Raw genomic sequence first — 18,951 nt, 5'->3', positions numbered from 1 at the left:
GAAAGGAGTGTTGCTTCACTTTCTAAATGCTGTCCTTTCAGAGAAAATCACTTTCCCTTGAAAGTACATTAAGCTACTTACAAGCATTCACAAGAAACTCACATCTGTTTCTCTGAAAGAGAAGCAGTCTGTTCCAACACTTCAATTCACTGTGCGAAGTGAATGGAATGTTGCTTCACTTTCTAAATCCTGTCCTTTCAGAGAAAATCACTTTCCTATGAAAGTGCCTTAAGATACTTACAAGCATTCACAAAAAACTCACATACATTTCTCTGAAAGAGAAGCAGTCTGTTCCAACACTTAAATTCACTATGCGAAGTGAACGGAGTGTTGCTTCACTTTCTAAATGCTGTCCTTTCAGAGAAAATCACTTTCCTTTGAAAGTGCCTTAAGCTACTTACAAGCATTCACAAGAAACTCACATGCGTTTTTCTGAAAGAGAAGGAGTCTGTTCCAACACTTCAATTCACTGTGCGAAGTGAATGGAGTGTTGCTTCACTTTCTAAATACTCTCCTTTCAGAGAAAATCACTTTCCCTTCAAAGTAACTTAAGCTACTTACAAGCATTCACAAGAAACTCACATCTGTTTCTCTGAAAGAGAAGCAGTCTGTTCCAACACTTCAATTCACTGTGCGAAGTGAAAGGAGTGTTGCTTCACATTCTAAATGCTCTAGTTTCAGAGAAAATCACTTTCCTTTGAAAGTGCCTTAAGCTACTTACAAGCATTCACAAAAAACTCACATGCGTTTCTCTGAAAGAGAAGCAGTCTGTTCCAACACTTCAATTCACTGTGCGAAAGTGAATGGAGTGTTGCTTCACTTTCTAAATGCTCTCCTTTCAGAGAAAATCACTCCCTTTTGAAACTGCCTTAAGCTACTTATATGAATTCACAAGAAACATCTCTTACTCTGAACGAGAAGCAGTCTGTTCCAACACTTCAATTCAATGTTTGAAATGAATGGAGTTTTGCTTCACTTTCTAAATGCTGTCCTTTCAGAGAAAATCACTTTCCTTTGAAAGTGCCTTAAGCTACTTACAAGCATTCACAAGAAACTCACATGCATTTTTCTGAAAGAGAAGCAGTCTGTTCGAACACTTCAATTCACTGTGCGAAGTGAATGGAGTGCTGCTTCACTTTCTAAATGCTCTCTTTTCAGAGAAAATCACTTTCCTTTGAAACTGCCTTAAGCTACCTACAAGCATTCAACAGAAATTCTCATGCGTTTCTCTGAAAGAGAAGCAGTCTGTTCCAACACTTCAATTCACTGTGCGAAGTGAATGGAGTGTTCCTTCACTTTCTAAATGCTCTCCTTTCAGAGAAAATCACTCCCTTTTGAAACTGCCTTAAGCTACTTATAAGAATTCACAAGAAACTCACATCTCTTACTCTGAACGATTAGCAGTCGGTTCCAACACTTCAATTCACTGTGCGAAGTGAACGTAGTGTTGCTTCACTTTCTAAATGCTGTCCTTTCAGAGAAAATCACTTTCTTTGAAAGTGCCTTAAGCTACTTACAAGCATTCACAAGAAACTCACATGCGTTTTTCTGAAAGAGAAGCAGTCTGTTCCAACATTTCAATTCACTGTGCGAAGTGAATGGAGTGTTGCTTCACTTTCTAAATGCTCTCCTTTCAGAGAAAATCACTTTCCTTTGAAACTGCCTTAAGCTACTTACAAGCATTCAACAGAAATTCACATTCGTTTTTCTGAAAGAGAAGCAGTCTGTTCCAACACTTCAATTCACTGTGTGAAGTGAATTTAGTGTTTCCTCACTTTCTAAATGCTGTCCTTTCAGAGAAAATCACTTTGCTTTGAAAGTGCCTTAAGCTACTTACAAACATTCAACAGAAAGTCACATGCGTTTCTCTGAAAGAGAAGCAGTCTGTTCCAAAACTTCAATTCACTGTGCGAAGTGAGTGGAGTGTTGCTTCACTTTCTAAATGCTCTCCTTTTAGAGAAAATCACTCCCTTTTGAAAGTGCCTTAAGCTACTTAAAAGCATTCACAAGAAACACACATCTCTTACTCTGAAAGAGAAGCAGTCTGTTCCAACACTTCATTTCACTGTTTGAAGTGAATAGAGTGTTGCTTCACTTTCGAAATGCTGTCCTTTCAGAGAAAATCACTTTCCTTTGAAAGTGCCTTAAGCTACTTACAAGCATTCACAAAAAACTCACATGCGTTTCTCTGAAAGAGAAGCAGTCTGTTCCAACACTTCAATTCACTGTGCGAAGTGAATGGAGTGTTGCTTCACTTTCTAAATGCTCTCCTTTTAGAGAAAATCACTTTCCCTTGAAAGTACCTTAAGCTACTTACAAGCATTCACAAGAAACTCACATCTGTTTCTCTGAAAGAGAAGCAGTCTGTTCCAACACTTCAATTCACTGTGCGAAAGTGAATGGAGTGTTGCTTCACTTTCTAAATGCTCTCCTTTCAGAGAAAATCACTCCCTTTTGAATCTGCCTTAAGATACTTACAAGCATTCACAAGAAACTCACATCTCTTACTCTGAACGAGAAGCAGTCTGTTCCAACACTTCAGTTCACTGTTTGAAGTGAATGGAGTTTTGCTTCACTTTCTAAATGCTCTCCTTTCAGAGAAAATCACTTTCCCTTCAAAGTAACTTAAGCTACTTAAAAGCATTCACAAGAAACTCACATCTGTTTCTCTGAAAGAGAAGCAGTCTTTTCCAACACTTCAATTCACTGTGCGAAGTGAAAGGAGTGTTGCTTCACTTTCTAAATGCTGTCCTTTCAGAGAAAATCACTTTCCCTTGAAAGTACCTGAAGCTACTTACAAGCATTCACAAGAAACTCACATCTGTTTCTCTGAAAGAGAAGCAGTCTGTTCCAACACTTCAATTCACTGTGCGAAGTGAATGGAATGTTGCTTCACTTTCTAAATCCTGTCCTTTCAGAGAAAATCACTTTCCTATGAAAGTGCCTTAAGCTACTTACAAGCATTCACAAAAACTCACATACGTTTCTCTGAAAGAGAAGCAGTCTGTTCCAACACTTCAATTCACTGTGCGAAGTGAATGGAGTGTTGCTTCACTTTCTAAATGCTCTCCTTTCAGAGAAAATCACTTTCCTTTGAAAGTGCCTTAAGCTACTTAAAAGCATTCAACAGAAATTCACATGCGCTTCTCTGAAAGAGAAGCAGTCTGTTCCAACACTTCAATTCACTGTGCGAAGTGAATGGAGTATTGCTTCACTTTCTAAATGCTGTCCTTTCAGAGAAAATCACTTTCCCTTCAAAGTACCTTCAGCTACTTACAAGCATTCAAAAGAAACTCACATCTGTTTCTCTGAAAGAGAAGCAGTCTGGTCCAACACTTCAATTCACTGTGCGAAGTGAATGGAGTGTTGCTTCACTTTCTAAATGCTCTTCATTTAGAGAAAATCACTCTCTTTTGAAACTGCCTTAAGTTACTTACAAACATTCACAAGAAACTCACATCTGTTTCTCTGAAAGAGAAGCAGTCTGTTCCAACACTTCAATTCACTGTTTGAAGTGAATGGAGTGTTGCTTCACATTCTAAATGCTGTAGTTTCAGAGAAAATCACTTTCCTTGGAAAGTGCCTTAAGCTACTTACAAGCATTCACAAAAAACTCACATGCGTTTCACTGAAAGAGAAGCAGTCTGTTCCAACACTTCAATTCACTGTGCGAAAGTGAGTGGAGTGTTGCTTCACTTTCTAAATGCTGTCCTTTCAGAGAAAATCACTTTCCTTTGAAAGTGCCTTAAGCTACTTACAAGCATTCACAAGAAACTCACATGCATTTTTCTGAAAGAGAAGCAGTCTGTTCGAACACTTCAATTCACTGTGCGAAGTGAATGGAGTGCTGCTTCACTTTCTAAATGCTCTCTTTTCAGAGAAAATCACTTTCCTTTGAAACTGCCTTAAGCTACCTACAAGCATTCAACAGAAATTCTCATGCGTTTCTCTGAAAGAGAAGCAGTCTGTTCCAACACTTCAATTCACTGTGCGAAAGTGAGTGGAGTGTTGCTTCACTTTCTAAATGCTGTCCTTTCAGAGAAAATCACTTTCCCTTGAAAGTACCTTAAGCTACTTACAAGCATTCACAAGAAACTCACATCTGTTTCTCTTAAAGAGAAGCAGTCTGTTCCAACACTTCAATTCACTGTGCGAAGTGAATGGAGTGTTGCTTCACTTTCTAAATGCTCTTCTTTTAGAGAAAATCACTCCCTTTTGAAAGTGCCTTAAGCTACTTACAAGCATTCACAAGAAACACACATCTCTTACTCTGAACGATTAGCAGTCGGTTCCAACACTTCAATTCACTGTGCGAAGTGAACGTAGTGTTGCTTCACTTTCTAAATGCTGTCCTTTCAGAGAAAATCACTTTCTTTGAAAGTGCCTTAAGCTACTTACAAGCATTCACAAGAAACTCACATGCGTTTTTCTGAAAGAGAAGCAGTCTGTTCCAACATTTCAATTCACTGTGCGAAGTGAATGGAGTGTTGCTTCACTTTCTAAATGCTCTCCTTTCAGAGAAAATCACTTTCCTTTGAAACTGCCTTAAGCTACTTACAAGCATTCAACAGAAATTCACATTCGTTTTTCTGAAAGAGAAGCAGTCTGTTCCAACACTTCAATTCACTGTGTGAAGTGAATTTAGTGTTTCCTCACTTTCAAAATGCTGTCCTTTCAGAGAAAATCACTTTGCTTTGAAAGTGCCTTAAGCTACTTACAAACATTCAACAGAAAGTCACATGCGTTTCTCTGAAAGAGAAGCAGTCTGTTCCAAAACTTCAATTCACTGTGCGAAGTGAGTGGAGTGTTGCTTCACTTTCTAAATGCTCTCCTTTTAGAGAAAATCACTCCCTTTTGAAAGTGCCTTAAGCTACTTAAAAGCATTCACAAGAAACACACATCTCTTACTCTGAAAGAGAAGCAGTCTGTTCCAACACTTCATTTCACTGTTTGAAGTGAATAGAGTGTTGCTTCACTTTCGAAATGCTGTCCTTTCAGAGAAAATCACTTTCCTTTGAAAGTGCCTTAAGCTACTTACAAGCATTCACAAAAAACTCACATGCGTTTCTCTGAAAGAGAAGCAGTCTGTTCCAACACTTCAATTCACTGTGCGAAGTGAATGGAGTGTTGCTTCACTTTCTAAATGCTCTCCTTTTAGAGAAAATCACTTTCCCTTCAAAGTACCTTAAGCTACTTACAAGCATTCAAAAGAAACTCACATCTGTTTCTCTGAAAGAGAAGCAGTCTGGTCCAACACTTCAATTCACTGTGCGAAGTGAATGGAGTGTTGCTTCACTTTCTAAATGCTCTTCATTTAGAGAAAATCACTCTCTTTTGAAACTGCCTTAAGTTACTTACAAACATTCACAAGAAACTCACATCTGTTTCTCTGAAAGAGAAGCAGTCTGTTCTAACACTTCAATTCACTGTTTGAAGTGAATGGAGTGTTGCTTCACATTCTAAATGCTGTAGTTTCAGAGAAAATCACTTTCCTTGGAAAGTGCCTTAAGCTACTTACAAGCATTCACAAAAAACTCACATGCGTTTCACTGAAAGAGAAGCAGTCTGTTCCAACACTTCAATTCACTGTGCGAAAGTGAGTGGAGTGTTGCTTCACTTTCTAAATGCTGTCCTTTCAGAGAAAATCACTTTCCTTTGAAAGTGCCTTAAGCTACTTACAAGCATTCACAAGAAACTCACATGCATTTTTCTGAAAGAGAAGCAGTCTGTTCGAACACTTCAATTCACTGTGCGAAGTGAATGGAGTGTTTCTTCACATTCTAAATGCTCTCCTTTCAGAGAAAATCACTCCATTTTGAAACTGCCTTAAGCTACTTATAAGAATTCACAAGAAACATCTCTTACTCTGAACGAGAAGCAGTCTGTTCCAACACTTCAATTCAATGTTTGAAGTGAATGGAGTGTTGCTTCACTTTCTAAATGCTGTCCTTTCAGAGAAAATCTCTTTCCTTTGAAAGTGCCTAAAGCTACTTACAAACATTCAACAGAAATTCACATGCGTTTTTCTGAAAGAGAAGCAATCTGTTCCAAAACTTCAATTCACTGTGTGAAGTGAGTGGAGTGCTGCTTCACTTTCTAAATGCTCTCCTTTTAGAGAAAATCACTTCCTTTTGAAAGTGCATTAAGCTACTTACAAGCATTCACAAGAAACACACATCTCTTACTCTGAAAGAGAAGCAGTCTGTTCCAACACTTCAATTCACTGTGCGAAGTGAATGGAGTGTTGCTTCACTTTTGAAATGCTGTCCTTTCAGAGAAAATCACTTTCCTTTGAAAGTGCCTTAAGCTACTTACAAGCATTCACAAAAAACACACATGGGTTTCTCTGAAAGAGAAGCAGTCTGTTCCAACACTTCAATTCACTGTTTGAAGTGAATGGAGTGTTGCTTCACTTTCTAAATGCTCTCCTTTCAGAGAAAATCACTTTCCCTTGAAAGTACCTTAAGCTACTTACAAGCATTCACAAGAAACTCACATCTGTTTCTCTGAAAGGGAAGCAGTCTGGTCCAACACTTCAATTCACTGTGCGAAGTGAATGGAGTGTTGCTTCACTTTCTAAATGCTCTCCTTTCAGAGAAAATCACTTTCCCTTGAAAGTACCTTAAGCTACTTACAAGCATTCACAAGAAACTCACATCTGTTACTCTGAAAGAGAAGCAGTCTGTTCCAACACTTCAATTCACTGTGAGAAGTGAATGGAGTGTTGTTTCACATACTAAATGCTGTAGTTTCAGAGAAAATCACTTTCCTTTGAAAGTGCCTTAAGCTACTTACAGGCATTCACAAAAAACTCACATGCGTTTCTCTGAAAGAGAAGCAGTTTCTTCCAACACTTCAATTCGCCGTGCGAAAGTGAATGGAGTGTTGCTTCACTTTCTAAATGCTCTCCTTTCAGAGAAAATCACTCCCTTTTGAAACTGCCTTAAGCTACTTACAAGCATTCACAAGAAACTCACATCTCTTACTCTGAACGAGAAGCAGTCTGTTCCAACACATCAATTCACTGTTTGAAGTGAATGGAGTGTTGCTTCACTTTTTAAATGCTGTCCTTTCAGAGAAAATCACTTTCCTTTGAAAGTGCCTTAAGCTACTTACAAGCATTCACAAGAAATTCACATCTGTTTCTCTGAAAGAGAAGCAGTCTGTTCCAACACTTCAATTCACTGTGCGAAGTGAATGGAGTGTTGCTTCACTTTCTAAATGCTCTCCTTTCAGAGAAAATCACTCCCTTTTGAAACTGCCTTAAGGTCCTTATAAGAATTCACAAGAAACTCACATCTCTTACTCTGAACGAGAAGCAGTCTGTTCCAACACTTCAATTCACTGTGCGAAGTGAATGGAGTCTTGCTTCACTTTCGAAATGCTGTCCTTTCAGAGAAAATCACTTTCCTTTGAAAGTGCCTTAAGCTACTTACAAGCATTCACAAAAAACTCACATGCGTTTCTATGAAAGAGAAGCAGTCTGTTCCAACACTTCAATTCACTGTGCGAAGTGAATGGAGTGTTGCTTCACTTTCTAAATGCTCTCCTTTTAGAGAAAATCACTTTCCCTTGAAAGTACCTTAAGCTACTTACAAGCATTCACAAGAAACTCACATCTGTTTCTCTGAAAGAGAAGCAGTCTGGTCCAACACTTCAATTCACTGTGCGAAGTGAATGGAGTGTTGCTTCACTTTCTAAATGCTGTCATTACAGAGAAAATCACTTTCCCTTGAAAGTACCTTAAGCTACTTACAAGCATTCACAAGAAACTCACATCTGTTTCTCTGAAAGAGAAGCAGTCTGTTCCAACACTTCAATTCACTGTGAGAAGTGAATGGAGTGTTGCTTCACATACTAAATGCTGTAGTTTCAGAGAAAATCACTTTCCTTTGAATGTGCCTTAAGCTACTTACAAGCATTCACAAAAAACTCACATGCGTTTCTCTGAAAGAGAAGCAGTCTGTTCAAAACTTCAATTCACTGTGCGAAAGTGAATGGAGTGTTGCTTCACTTTCTAAATGCTCTCCTTTCAGAGAAAATCACTCCCTTTTGAAAGTGCCTTAAGCTACTTATAAGAATTCACAAGAAACTCACATCTCTTACTCTGAACGAGAAGCAGTCGGTTCCAACACTTCAATTCACTGTTTGAAGTGAATGGAGTGTTGCCTCACTTTCTAAATGCTGTCCTTTCAGAGAAAATCACTTTCCTTTGAAATTGCCTTAAGCTACTTACAAGCATTCACAAGAAACTCACATGCATTTTTCTGAAAGAGAAACAGTCTGTTCGAAAACTTCAATTCACTGTGCGAAGTGAATGGAGTGTTGCTTCACTTTCTAAATGCTCTCTTTTCAGAGAAAATCACTTTCCTTTGAAACTGCCTGAAGCTACCTACAAGCATTCAACAGAAATTCACATGCGTTTCTATGAAAGAGAAGCAGTCTGTTCCAACACTTCAATTCACTGTGCGAAGTGAATGGAATGTTGCTTCACTTTCTAAATCCTGTCCTTTCAGAGAAAATCACTTTCCTTTGAAAGTGCCTTAAGCTACTTACAAGCATTCACAAAAAACTCACATCTGTTTCTCTGAAAGAGAAGCAGTCTGTTCCAACAATTCAATTCACTATGCGAAGTGAACGGAGTGTTGTTTCACTTTCTAAATGCTGTCCATTCAGAGAAAATCACTTTCCTTTGAAACTGTCTTAAGCTACTTACAAGCATTCAACAGAAATTCACATGCGTTTTTCTGAAAGAGAAGCAGTCTGTTCCAACACTTCAATTCACTGTGTGAAGTGAATGGAGTGTTTCTTCACTTTCTAAATGCTGTCCTTTTAGAGAAAATCACTCCCTTTTGAAAGTGCCTTAAGCTACTTACAAGCATTCACAAGAAACACACATCTCTTACTCTGAAAGAGAAGCAGTCTGTTCCAACACTTCAATTCAGTGTTTGAAGTGAATGGAGTGTTGCTTCACTTTCGCAATGCTGTCCTTTCAGAGAAAATCACTTTCCTTTGAAAGTGCCTTAAGCTACTTACAAGCATTCAACAGAAATTCACATGCGTTTCTCTGAAAGAGAAGCAGTCTGTTCCAACACTTCAATTCACTGTGCGAAGTGAATGGAGTGTTGCTTCACTTTCTAAATGCTCCCCTTTCAGAGAAAATCACTTTCCCTTTAAAGTACCTTATGCTACTTACAAGCATTCACAAGAAACTCACATCTGTTTCTCTGAAAGAGAAGCAGTCTGGTCCAACACTTCAATTCACTCTGCGAAGTGAATGGAGTGTTGCTTCACTTTCTAAATGCTGTCCTTTCAGAGAAAATCACTTTCCCTTGAAAGTACCTTAAGCTACTTACAAGCATTCACAAGAAACTCACATCTGTTACTCTGAAAGAGAAGCAGTCTGTTTCAACACTTCAATTCACTGTGAGAAGTGAATTGAGTGTTGCTTCACATTCTAAATGCTGTCCTTTCAGAGAAAATCACTTTCCCTTCAAAGTACCTTCAGCTACGTACAAGCATTCACAAGAAATTCACATCTGTTTCTCTGAAAGAGAAGCAGTCTGTTCCAACATTTCAATTCACTGTGCGAAGTGAAAGGAGTGTTGCTTCACTTTCTAAATGCTGTCCTTTCAGAGAAAATCACTTTCCCTTGAAAGTACCTTAAGCTACTTACAAGCATTCACAAGAAACTCACATGTGTTTCTCTGAAAGAGAAGCAGTCTGTTCCAACACTTCAATTCACTGTGCGAAGTGAATGGAGTGTTGCTTCACTTTCTAAATGCTCTCCTTTCAGAAAAAATCACTCCCTTTTGAAATTGCCTTAAGCTACTTATAAGAATTCACAAGAAACTCACATCTCTTACTCTGAACGAGAAGCAGTCTGTTCCAAAACTTCAATTCACTGTGCGAAGTGAATGGAGTGTTGCTTCACTTTCGAAAAGCTGTCCTTTCAGAGAAAATCACTTTCCTTTGAAAGTGCCTTAAGCTACTTACAAGCATTCAAAAAAACTCACATGCGTTTCTATGAAAGAGTAGCAGTCTGTTCCAACACTTCAATTCACTGTGCGAAGTGAATGGAGTGTTGCTTCACTTTCTAAATGCGCTCCTTTCAGAGAAAATCACTTTCCCTTGAAAGTACCTTAAGCTACTTACAAGCATTCACAAGAAACTCACATCTGTTTCTCTGAAAGAGAAGCAGTCTGTTCCAACACTTCAATTCACTATGAGAAGTGAATGGAGTGTTGCTTCACATACTAAATGCTGTAGTTTCAGAGAAAATCACTTTCCTTTGAAAGTGCCTTAAGCTACTTACAAGCATTCACAAAAAACTCACATGCGTGTCTCTGAAAGAGAAGCAGTCTGTTCCAACACTTCAATTCACTGTGCGAAAGTGAATGGAGTGTTGCTTCACTTTCTAAATGCTCTCCTTTCAGAGATAATCACTCCCTTTTGAAAGTGCCTTAAGCTACTTACAAGCATTCACAAGAAACTCACATCTCTTACTCTGAACGAGAAGCAGTCTGTTCCAACACTTCAATTCACTGTTTGAAGTGAATGGAGTGTTGCTTCACTTTCTAAATGCTGTCCTTTCAGAGAAAATCACTTTCCTTTGAAATTGCCTTAAGCTACTTACAAGCATTCACAAGAAACTCACATGCATTTTTCTGAAAGAGAAGCAGTCTGTTCGAAAACTTCAATTCACTGTGCGAAGTGAATGGAGTGTTGCTTCACTTTCTAAATGCTCTCTTTTCAGAGAAAATCACTTTCCTTTGAAACTGCCTTAAGCTACCTACAAGCATTCAACAGAAATTCACATGCGTTTCTCTGAAAGAGAAGCAGTCTGTTCCAACACTTCAATTCACTGTGCGAAGTGAATGGAATGTTGCTTCACTTTCTAAATCCTGTCCTTTCAGAGAAAATCACTTTCCTATGAAAGTGCCTTAAGCTACTTACAAGCATTCACAAAAAACTCACATGCGTTTCTCTGAAAGAGAAGCAGTCTTTTCCAACACTTCAATTCACTATGCGAAGTGAACGGAGTGTTGTTTCACTTTCTAAATGCTGTCCTTTCAGAGAAAATCACTTTCCTTTGAAACTGCCTTAAGCTACTTACAAGCATTCAACAGAAATTCACATGCGTTTTTCTGAAAGAGAAGCAGTCTGTTCCAACACTTCAATTCCCTGTGTGAAGAGAATGGAGTGTTTCTTCACTTTCTAAATGCTGTCCTTTTAGAGAAAATCACTCCCTTTTGAAAGTGCCTTAAGCGACTTACAAGCATTCACAAGAAACACACATCTCTTACTCTGAAAGAGAAGCAGTCTGTTCCAACACTTCAATTCAATGTTTGAAGTGAATGGAGTGTTGCTTCACTTTCGCAATGCTGTCCTTTCAGAGAAAATCACTTTCCTTTGAAAGTGCCTTAAGCTACTTACAAGCATTCAACAGAAATTCACATGCGTTTCTCTGAAAGAGAAGCAGTCTGTTCCAACACTTCAATTCACTGTGCGAAGTGAATGGAGTGTTGCTTCACTTTCTAAATGCGCTCCTTTCAGAGAAAATCACTTTCCCTTGAAAGTACCTTTAGCTACTTACAAGCATTCACAAGAAACTCACATCTGTTTCTCTGAAAGAGAAGCAGTCTGTTCCAACACTTCAATTCACTGTGAGAAGTGAATGGGGTGTTGCTTCACATACTAAATGCTGTAGTTTCAGAGAAAATCACTTTCCTTTGAAAGTGCCTTAAGCTACTTACAAGCATTCACAAAAAACTCACATGCGTGTCTCTGAAAGAGAAGCAGTCTGTTCCAACACTTAAATTCACTATGCGAAGTGAACGGAGTGTTGCTTCACTTTTGAAATGCTCTCCTTTCAGAGAAAATCACTTTCCCTTCAAAGTAACTTAAGCTACTTACAAGCATTCACAAGAAACTCACATCTGTTTCTCTGAAAGAGAAGCAGTCTGTTCCAACACTTGAATTCACTGTGCGAAGTGAAAGGAGTGTTGCTTCACTTTCTAAATGCTGTCCTTTCAGAGAAAATCACTTTCCCTTGAAAGTACCTTAAGCTACTTACAAGCATTCACAAGAAACTCACATCTGTTTCTCTGAAAGAGAAGCAGTCTGTTCCAAAACTTCAATTCACTGTGCGAAGTGACGGAGTGTTGCTTCACTTTCTAAATGCTCTCCTTTCAGAGAAAATCACTCCCTTTTGAAACTGCCTTAAGCTACTTATAAGAATTCACAAGAAACTCACATCTCTTACTCTGAACGAGAAGCAGTCTGTTCCAACTCTTCAATTCACTGTGCGAAGTGAATGGAGTGTTGCTTCACTTTCGAAATGCTGTCCTTTCAGAGAAAATCACTTTCCTTTGAAAGTGCCTTAAGCTACTTACAAGCATTCACAAAAAACTCACATGCGTTTCTCTGAAAGAGAAGCAGTCTGTTCCAACACTTCAATTCACTGTGCGAAAGTGAATGGAGTGTTGCTTCACTTTCTAATTGCTCTCCTTTCAGAGAAAATCACTCCCTTTTGAAACTGCCTTAAGCTACTTATATGAATTCACAAGAAACATCTCTTACTCTGAACGAGAAGCAGTCTGTTCCAACACTTCAATTCAATGTTTGAAATGAATGGAGTTTTGCTTCACTTTCTAAATGCTGTCCTTTCAGAGAAAATCACTTTCCTTTGAAAGTGCCTTAAGCTACTTACAAGCATTCACAAGAAACTCACATGCATTTTTCTGAAAGAGAAGAAGTCTGTTCGAACACTTCAATTCACTGTGCGAAGTGAATGGAGTGCTGCTTCACTTTCTAAATGCTTTCTTTTCAGAGAAAATCACTTTCCTTTGAAACTGCCTTAAGCTACCTACAAGCATTCAACAGAAATTCTTATGCGTTTCTCTGAAAGAGAAGCAGTCTGTTCCAACACTTCAATTCACTGTGCGAAGTGAATGGAGTGTTCCTTCACTTTCTAAATGCTCTCCTTTCAGAGAAAATCACTCCCTTTTGAAACTGCCTTAAGCTGCTTATTAGAATTCACAAGAAATATCTCTTTCTCTGAACGAGAAGCAGTCTGTTCCAACACTTCAATTCAATGTTTGAAGTGAATGGAGTGTTGCTTCACTTTCTAAAAGCTGTCCTGTCAGAGAAAATCACTTTCCTTTGAAAGTGCCTTAAGCTACTTACAAGCATTCACAAGAAACTCACGTGCATTTTTCTGAAAGAGAAGCAGTCTGTTCGAACACTTCAATTCACTGTGCGAAGTGAATGGAGTGTTGCTTCACTTTCTAAATGCTGTCCTTTCAGAGAAAATCACTTTCCCTTCAAAGTACCTTAAGCTACTTACAAGCATTCACAAGAAACTCACATCTGTTTCTCTGAAAGAGAAGCAGTCTGTTCCAACACTTCATTTCACTGTGCGAAGTGAAAGTAGTGTTGCTTCACTTTCTAAATACTGTCCTTTCAGAGAAAATCACTTTCCCTTGAAAGTACCTTAAGCTACTTACAAGCATTCACAAGAAACTCACATCTGTTTCTCTGAAAGAGAAGCAGTCTGTTCCAACACTTCAATTCACTGTGCGAAGTGAATGGAATGATGCTTCACTTTCAAATTCCGGTCCTTTCAGAGAAAATCACTTTCCTATGAAAGTGCCTTGAGCTACTTACAAACATTCAACAGAAATTCTCATGCGTTTCTCTGAAAGACAAGCAGTCTGTTCCAAAACTTCAATTCACTCTGCGAAGTGAGTGGAGTGTTGCTTCACTTTCTAAATGCTCTCCTTTTAGAGAAAATCACTCCCTTTCTAAAGTGCCTTAAGCTACTTAAAAGCATTCACAAGAAGCACACATCTCTTACTCTGAAAGAGAAGCAGTCTGTTCCAACACTTCAATTCACTTTTTGAAGTGAATGGAGTGTTGCTTCACTTTCTAAATGCTGTCCTTTCAGAAAAAATCACTTTCCCTTGAAAGTACCTTAAGCTACTTACAAGCATTCACAAGAAACTCACATCTGTTTCTCGGAAAGGGAAGCAGTCTGGTCCAACACTTCAATTCACTGTGCGAAGTGAATGGAGTGTTCCTTCACTTTCTAAATGCTGTCCTTATAGAGAAAATCACTTTCCCTTGAACGTACCTTAAGCTACTTACAAGCATTCACAAGAAACTCACATCTGTTTCTCTGAAAGAGAAGCAGTCGGTTCCAACACTTCAATTCACTGTGCGAAGTGAATGGAGTGTTTCTTCACTTTCTAAATGCTCTCCTTTCAGAGAAAATCACTCCCTTTTGAAACTGCCTAAAGCTACTTATAAGAATTCACAAGAAACATCTCTTACTCTGAACGAGAAGCAGTCTGTTCCAACACTTCAATTCAATGTTTGAAGTGAATGGAGTGTTGCTTCACTTTCTAAATGCTGTCCTTTCAGAGAAAATCACTTTCCTTTGAAAGTGCCTAAAGCTACTTACAAACATTCAACAGAAATTCACATGCGTTTCTCTGAAAGAGAAGCAATCTGTTCCAAAACTTCAATTCACTGTGCGAAGTGAGTGGAGTGCTGCTTCACTTTCTAAATGCTCTCCTTTTAGAGAAAATCACTCCCTTTTGAAAGTGCATTAAGCTACTTACAAGCATTCACAAGAAACACACATCTCTTACTCTGAAAGAGAAGCAGTCTGTTCCAACACTTCAATTCACTGTGCGAAGTGAATGGAGTGTTGCTTCACTTTCGAAATGCAGTCCTTTCAGAGAAAATCACTTTTTTGAAAGTGCCTTAAGCTACTTACAAGCATTCACAAAAAACACACATGCGTTTCTCTGAAAGAGAAGCAGTCTGTTCCAACACTTCAATTCACTGTGCGAAGTGAATGGAGTGTTGCTTCACTTTCTAAATGCTCTCATTTCAGAGAAAATCACTTTCCCTTGAAAGTACCTTAAGCTACTTACAAGCATTCACAAGAAACTCACATCTGTTTCTCTGAAAGGGAAGCAGTCTGGTCCAACACTTCAATTCACTGTGCGAAGTGAATGGAGTGTTGCTTCACTTTCTAAATGCTCTCCTTTCAGAGAAAATCACTTTCCCTTGAAAGTACCTTAAGCTACTTACAAGCATTCACAAGAAACTCACATCTGTTACTCTGAAAGAGAAGCAGTCTGTTCCAACACTTCAATTCACTGTGAGAAGTGAATGGAGTGTTGCTTCACATACTAAATGCTGTAGTTTCAGAGAAAATCACTTTCCTTTGAAAGTGCCTTAAGCTACTTACAGGCATTCACAAAAAACTCACATGCGTTTCTCTGAAAGAGAAGCAGTCTCTTCCAACACTTCAATTCGCCGTGCGAAAGTGAATGGAGTGTTGCTTCACTTTCTAAATGCTCTCCTTTCAGAGAAAATCACTCCCTTTTGAAACTGCCTTAAGCTACTTACAAGCATTCACAAGAAACTCACATCTCTTACTCTGAACGAGAAGCAGTCTGTTCCAACACTTCAATTCACTGTTTGAAGTGAATGGAGTGTTGCTTCACTTTTTAAATGCTGTCCTTTCAGAGAAAATCACTTTCCTTTGAAAGTGCCTTAAGCTTCTTACAAGCATTCACAAGAAACTCACATCTGTTTCTCTGAAAGAGAAGCAGTCTGTTCCAACACTTCAATTCACTGTGCGAAGTGAATGGAGTGTTGCTTCACTTTCTAAATGCTCTCCTTTCAGAGAAAATCACTCCCTTTTGAAACTGCCTTAAGGTCCTTATAAGAATTCACAAGAAACTCACATCTCTTACTCTGAACGAGAAGCAGTCTGTTCCAACACTTCAATTCACTGTGCGAAGTGAATGGAGTGTTGCTTCACTTTCGAAATGCTGTCCTTTCAGAGAAAATCACTTTCCTTTGAAAGTGCCTTAAGCTACTTACAAGCATTCACAAAAAACTCACATGCGTTTCTATGAAAGAGAAGCAGTCTGTTCCAACACTTCAATTCACTGTGCGAAGTGAATGGAGTGTTGCTTCACTTTCTAAATGCTGTCATTACAGAGAAAATCACTTTCCCTTGAAAGTACCTTAAGCTACTTACAAGCATTCACAAGAAACTCACATCTGTTTCTCTGAAAGAGAAGCAGTCTGTTCCAACACTTCAATTCACTGTGAGAAGTGAATGGAGTGTTGCTTCACATACTAAATGCTGTAGTTTCAGAGAAAATCACTTTCCTTTGAAAGTGCCTTAAGCTACTTACAAGCATTCACAAAAAACTCACATGCGTTTCTCTGAAAGAGAAGCAGTCTGTTCCAACACTTCAATTCACTGTGCGAAAGTGAATGGAGTGTTGCTTCACTTTCTAAATGCTCTCCTTTCAGAGAAAATCACTCCCTTTTGAAAGTGCCGTAAGCTACTTATAAGAATTCACAAGAAACTCACATCTCTTACTCTGAACGAGAAGCAGTCGGTTCCAACACTTCAATTCACTGTTTGAAGTGAATGGAGTGTTGCTTCACTTTCTAAATGCTGTCCTTTCAGAGAAAATCACTTTCCTTTGAAATTGCCTTAAGCTACTTACAAGCATTCACAAGAAACTCACATGCATTTTTCTGAAAGAGAAGCAGTCTGTTCGAAAACTTCGATTCACTGTGCGAAGTGAATGGAGTGTTGCTTCACTTTCTAAATGCTCTCTTTTCAGAGAAAATCACTTTCCTTTGAAACTGCCTTAAGCTACCTACAAGCATTCAACAGAAATTCACATGCGTTTCTCTGAAAGAGAAGCAGTCTGTTCCAACACTTCAATTCACTGTGCGAAGTGAATGGAATGATGCTTCACTTTCAAATTCCGGTCCTTTCAGAGAAAATCACTTTCCTATGAAAGTGCCTTGAGCTACTTACAAACATTCAACAGAAATTCTCATGCGTTTCTCTGAAAGACAAGCAGTCTGTTCCAAAACTTCAATTCACTCTGCGAAGTGAGTGGAGTGTTGCTTCACTTTCTAAATGCTCTCCTTTTAGAGAAAATCACTCCCTTTCTAAAGTGCCTTAAGCTACTTAAAAGCATTCACAAGAAGCACACATCTCTTACTCTGAAAGAGAAGCAGTCTGTTCCAACACTTCAATTCACTTTTTGAAGTGAATGGAGTGTTGCTTCAATTTCTAAATGCTGTCCTTTCAGAAAAAATCACTTTCCCTTGAAAGTACCTTAAGCTACTTACAAGCATTCACAAGAAACTCACATCTGTTTCTCGGAAAGGGAAGCAGTCTGGTCCAACACTTCAATTCACTGTGCGAAGTGAATGGAGTGTTCCTTCACTTTCTAAATGCTGTCCTTATAGAGAAAATCACTTTCCCTTGAACGTACCTTAAGCTACTTACAAGCATTCACAAGAAACTCACATCTGTTTCTCTGAAAGAGAAGCAGTCGGTTCCAACACTTCAATTCACTGTGCGAAGTGAATGGAGTGTTTCTTCACTTTCTAAATGCTCTCCTTTCAGAGAAAATCACTCCCTTTTGAAACTGCCTAAAGCTACTTATAAGAATTCACAAGAAACATCTCTTACTCTGAACGAGAAGCAGTCTGTTCCAACACTTCAATTCAATGTTTGAAGTGAATGGAGTGTTGCTTCACTTTCTAAATGCTGTCCTTTCAGAGAAAATCACTTTCCTTTGAAAGTGCCTAAAGCTACTTACAAACATTCAACAGAAATTCACATGCGTTTCTCTGAAAGAGAAGCAATCTGTTCCAAAACTTCAATTCACTGTGCGAAGTGAGTGGAGTGCTGCTTCACTTTCTAAATGCTCTCCTTTTAGAGAAAATCACTCCCTTTTGAAAGTGCATTAAGCTACTTACAAGCATTCACAAGAAACACACATCTCTTACTCTGAAAGAGAAGCAGTCTGTTCCAACACTTCAATTCACTGTGCGAAGTGAATGGAGTGTTGCTTCACTTTCGAAATGCAGTCCTTTCAGAGAAAATCACTTTTTTGAAAGTGCCTTAAGCTACTTACAAGCATTCACAAAAAACACACATGCGTTTCTCTGAAAGAGAAGCAGTCTGTTCCAACACTTCAATTCACTGTGCGAAGTGAATGGAGTGTTGCTTCACTTTCTAAATGCTCTCATTTCAGAGAAAATCACTTTCCCTTGAAAGTACCTTAAGCTACTTACAAGCATTCACAAGAAACTCACATCTGTTTCTCTGAAAGGGAAGCAGTCTGGTCCAACACTTCAATTCACTGTGCGAAGTGAATGGAGTGTTGCTTCACTTTCTAAATGCTCTCCTTTCAGAGAAAATCACTTTCCCTTGAAAGTACCTTAAGCTACTTACAAGCATTCACAAGAAACTCACATCTGTTACTCTGAAAGAGAAGCAGTCTGTTCCAACACTTCAATTCACTGTGAGAAGTGAATGGAGTGTTGCTTCACATACTAAATGCTGTAGTTTCAGAGAAAATCACTTTCCTTTGAAAGTGCCTTAAGCTACTTACAGGCATTCACAAAAAACTCACATGCGTTTCTCTGAAAGAGAAGCAGTCACTTCCAACACTTCAATTCGCCGTGCGAAAGTGAATGGAGTGTTGCTTCACTTTCTAAATGCTCTCCTTTCAGAGAAAATCACTCCCTTTTGAAACTGCCTTAAGCTACTTACAAGCATTCACAAGAAACTCACATCTCTTACTCTGAACGAGAAGCAGTCTGTTCCAACACTTCAATTCACTGTTTGAAGTGAATGGAGTGTTGCTTCACTTTTTAAATGCTGTCCTTTCAGAGAAAATCACTTTCCTTTGAAAGTGCCTTAAGCTTCTTACAAGCATTCACAAGAAACTCACATCTGTTTCTCTGAAAGAGAAGCAGTCTGTTCCAACACTTCAATTCACTGTGCGAAGTGAATGGAGTGTTGCTTCACTTTCTAAATGCTCTCCTTTCAGAGAAAATCACTCCCTTTTGAAACTGCCTTAAGGTCCTTATAAGAATTCACAA

Source organism: Myodes glareolus, chromosome X (assembly GCF_982192425.1).
Source record: "Myodes glareolus chromosome X, mMyoGla1.1, whole genome shotgun sequence".
NCBI classification, from domain to species: domain Eukaryota; kingdom Metazoa; phylum Chordata; class Mammalia; order Rodentia; family Cricetidae; genus Myodes; species Myodes glareolus.
The sequence above is the reverse complement of the archived record's forward strand: the minus strand, read 5'-3'. Positions refer to the sequence as shown.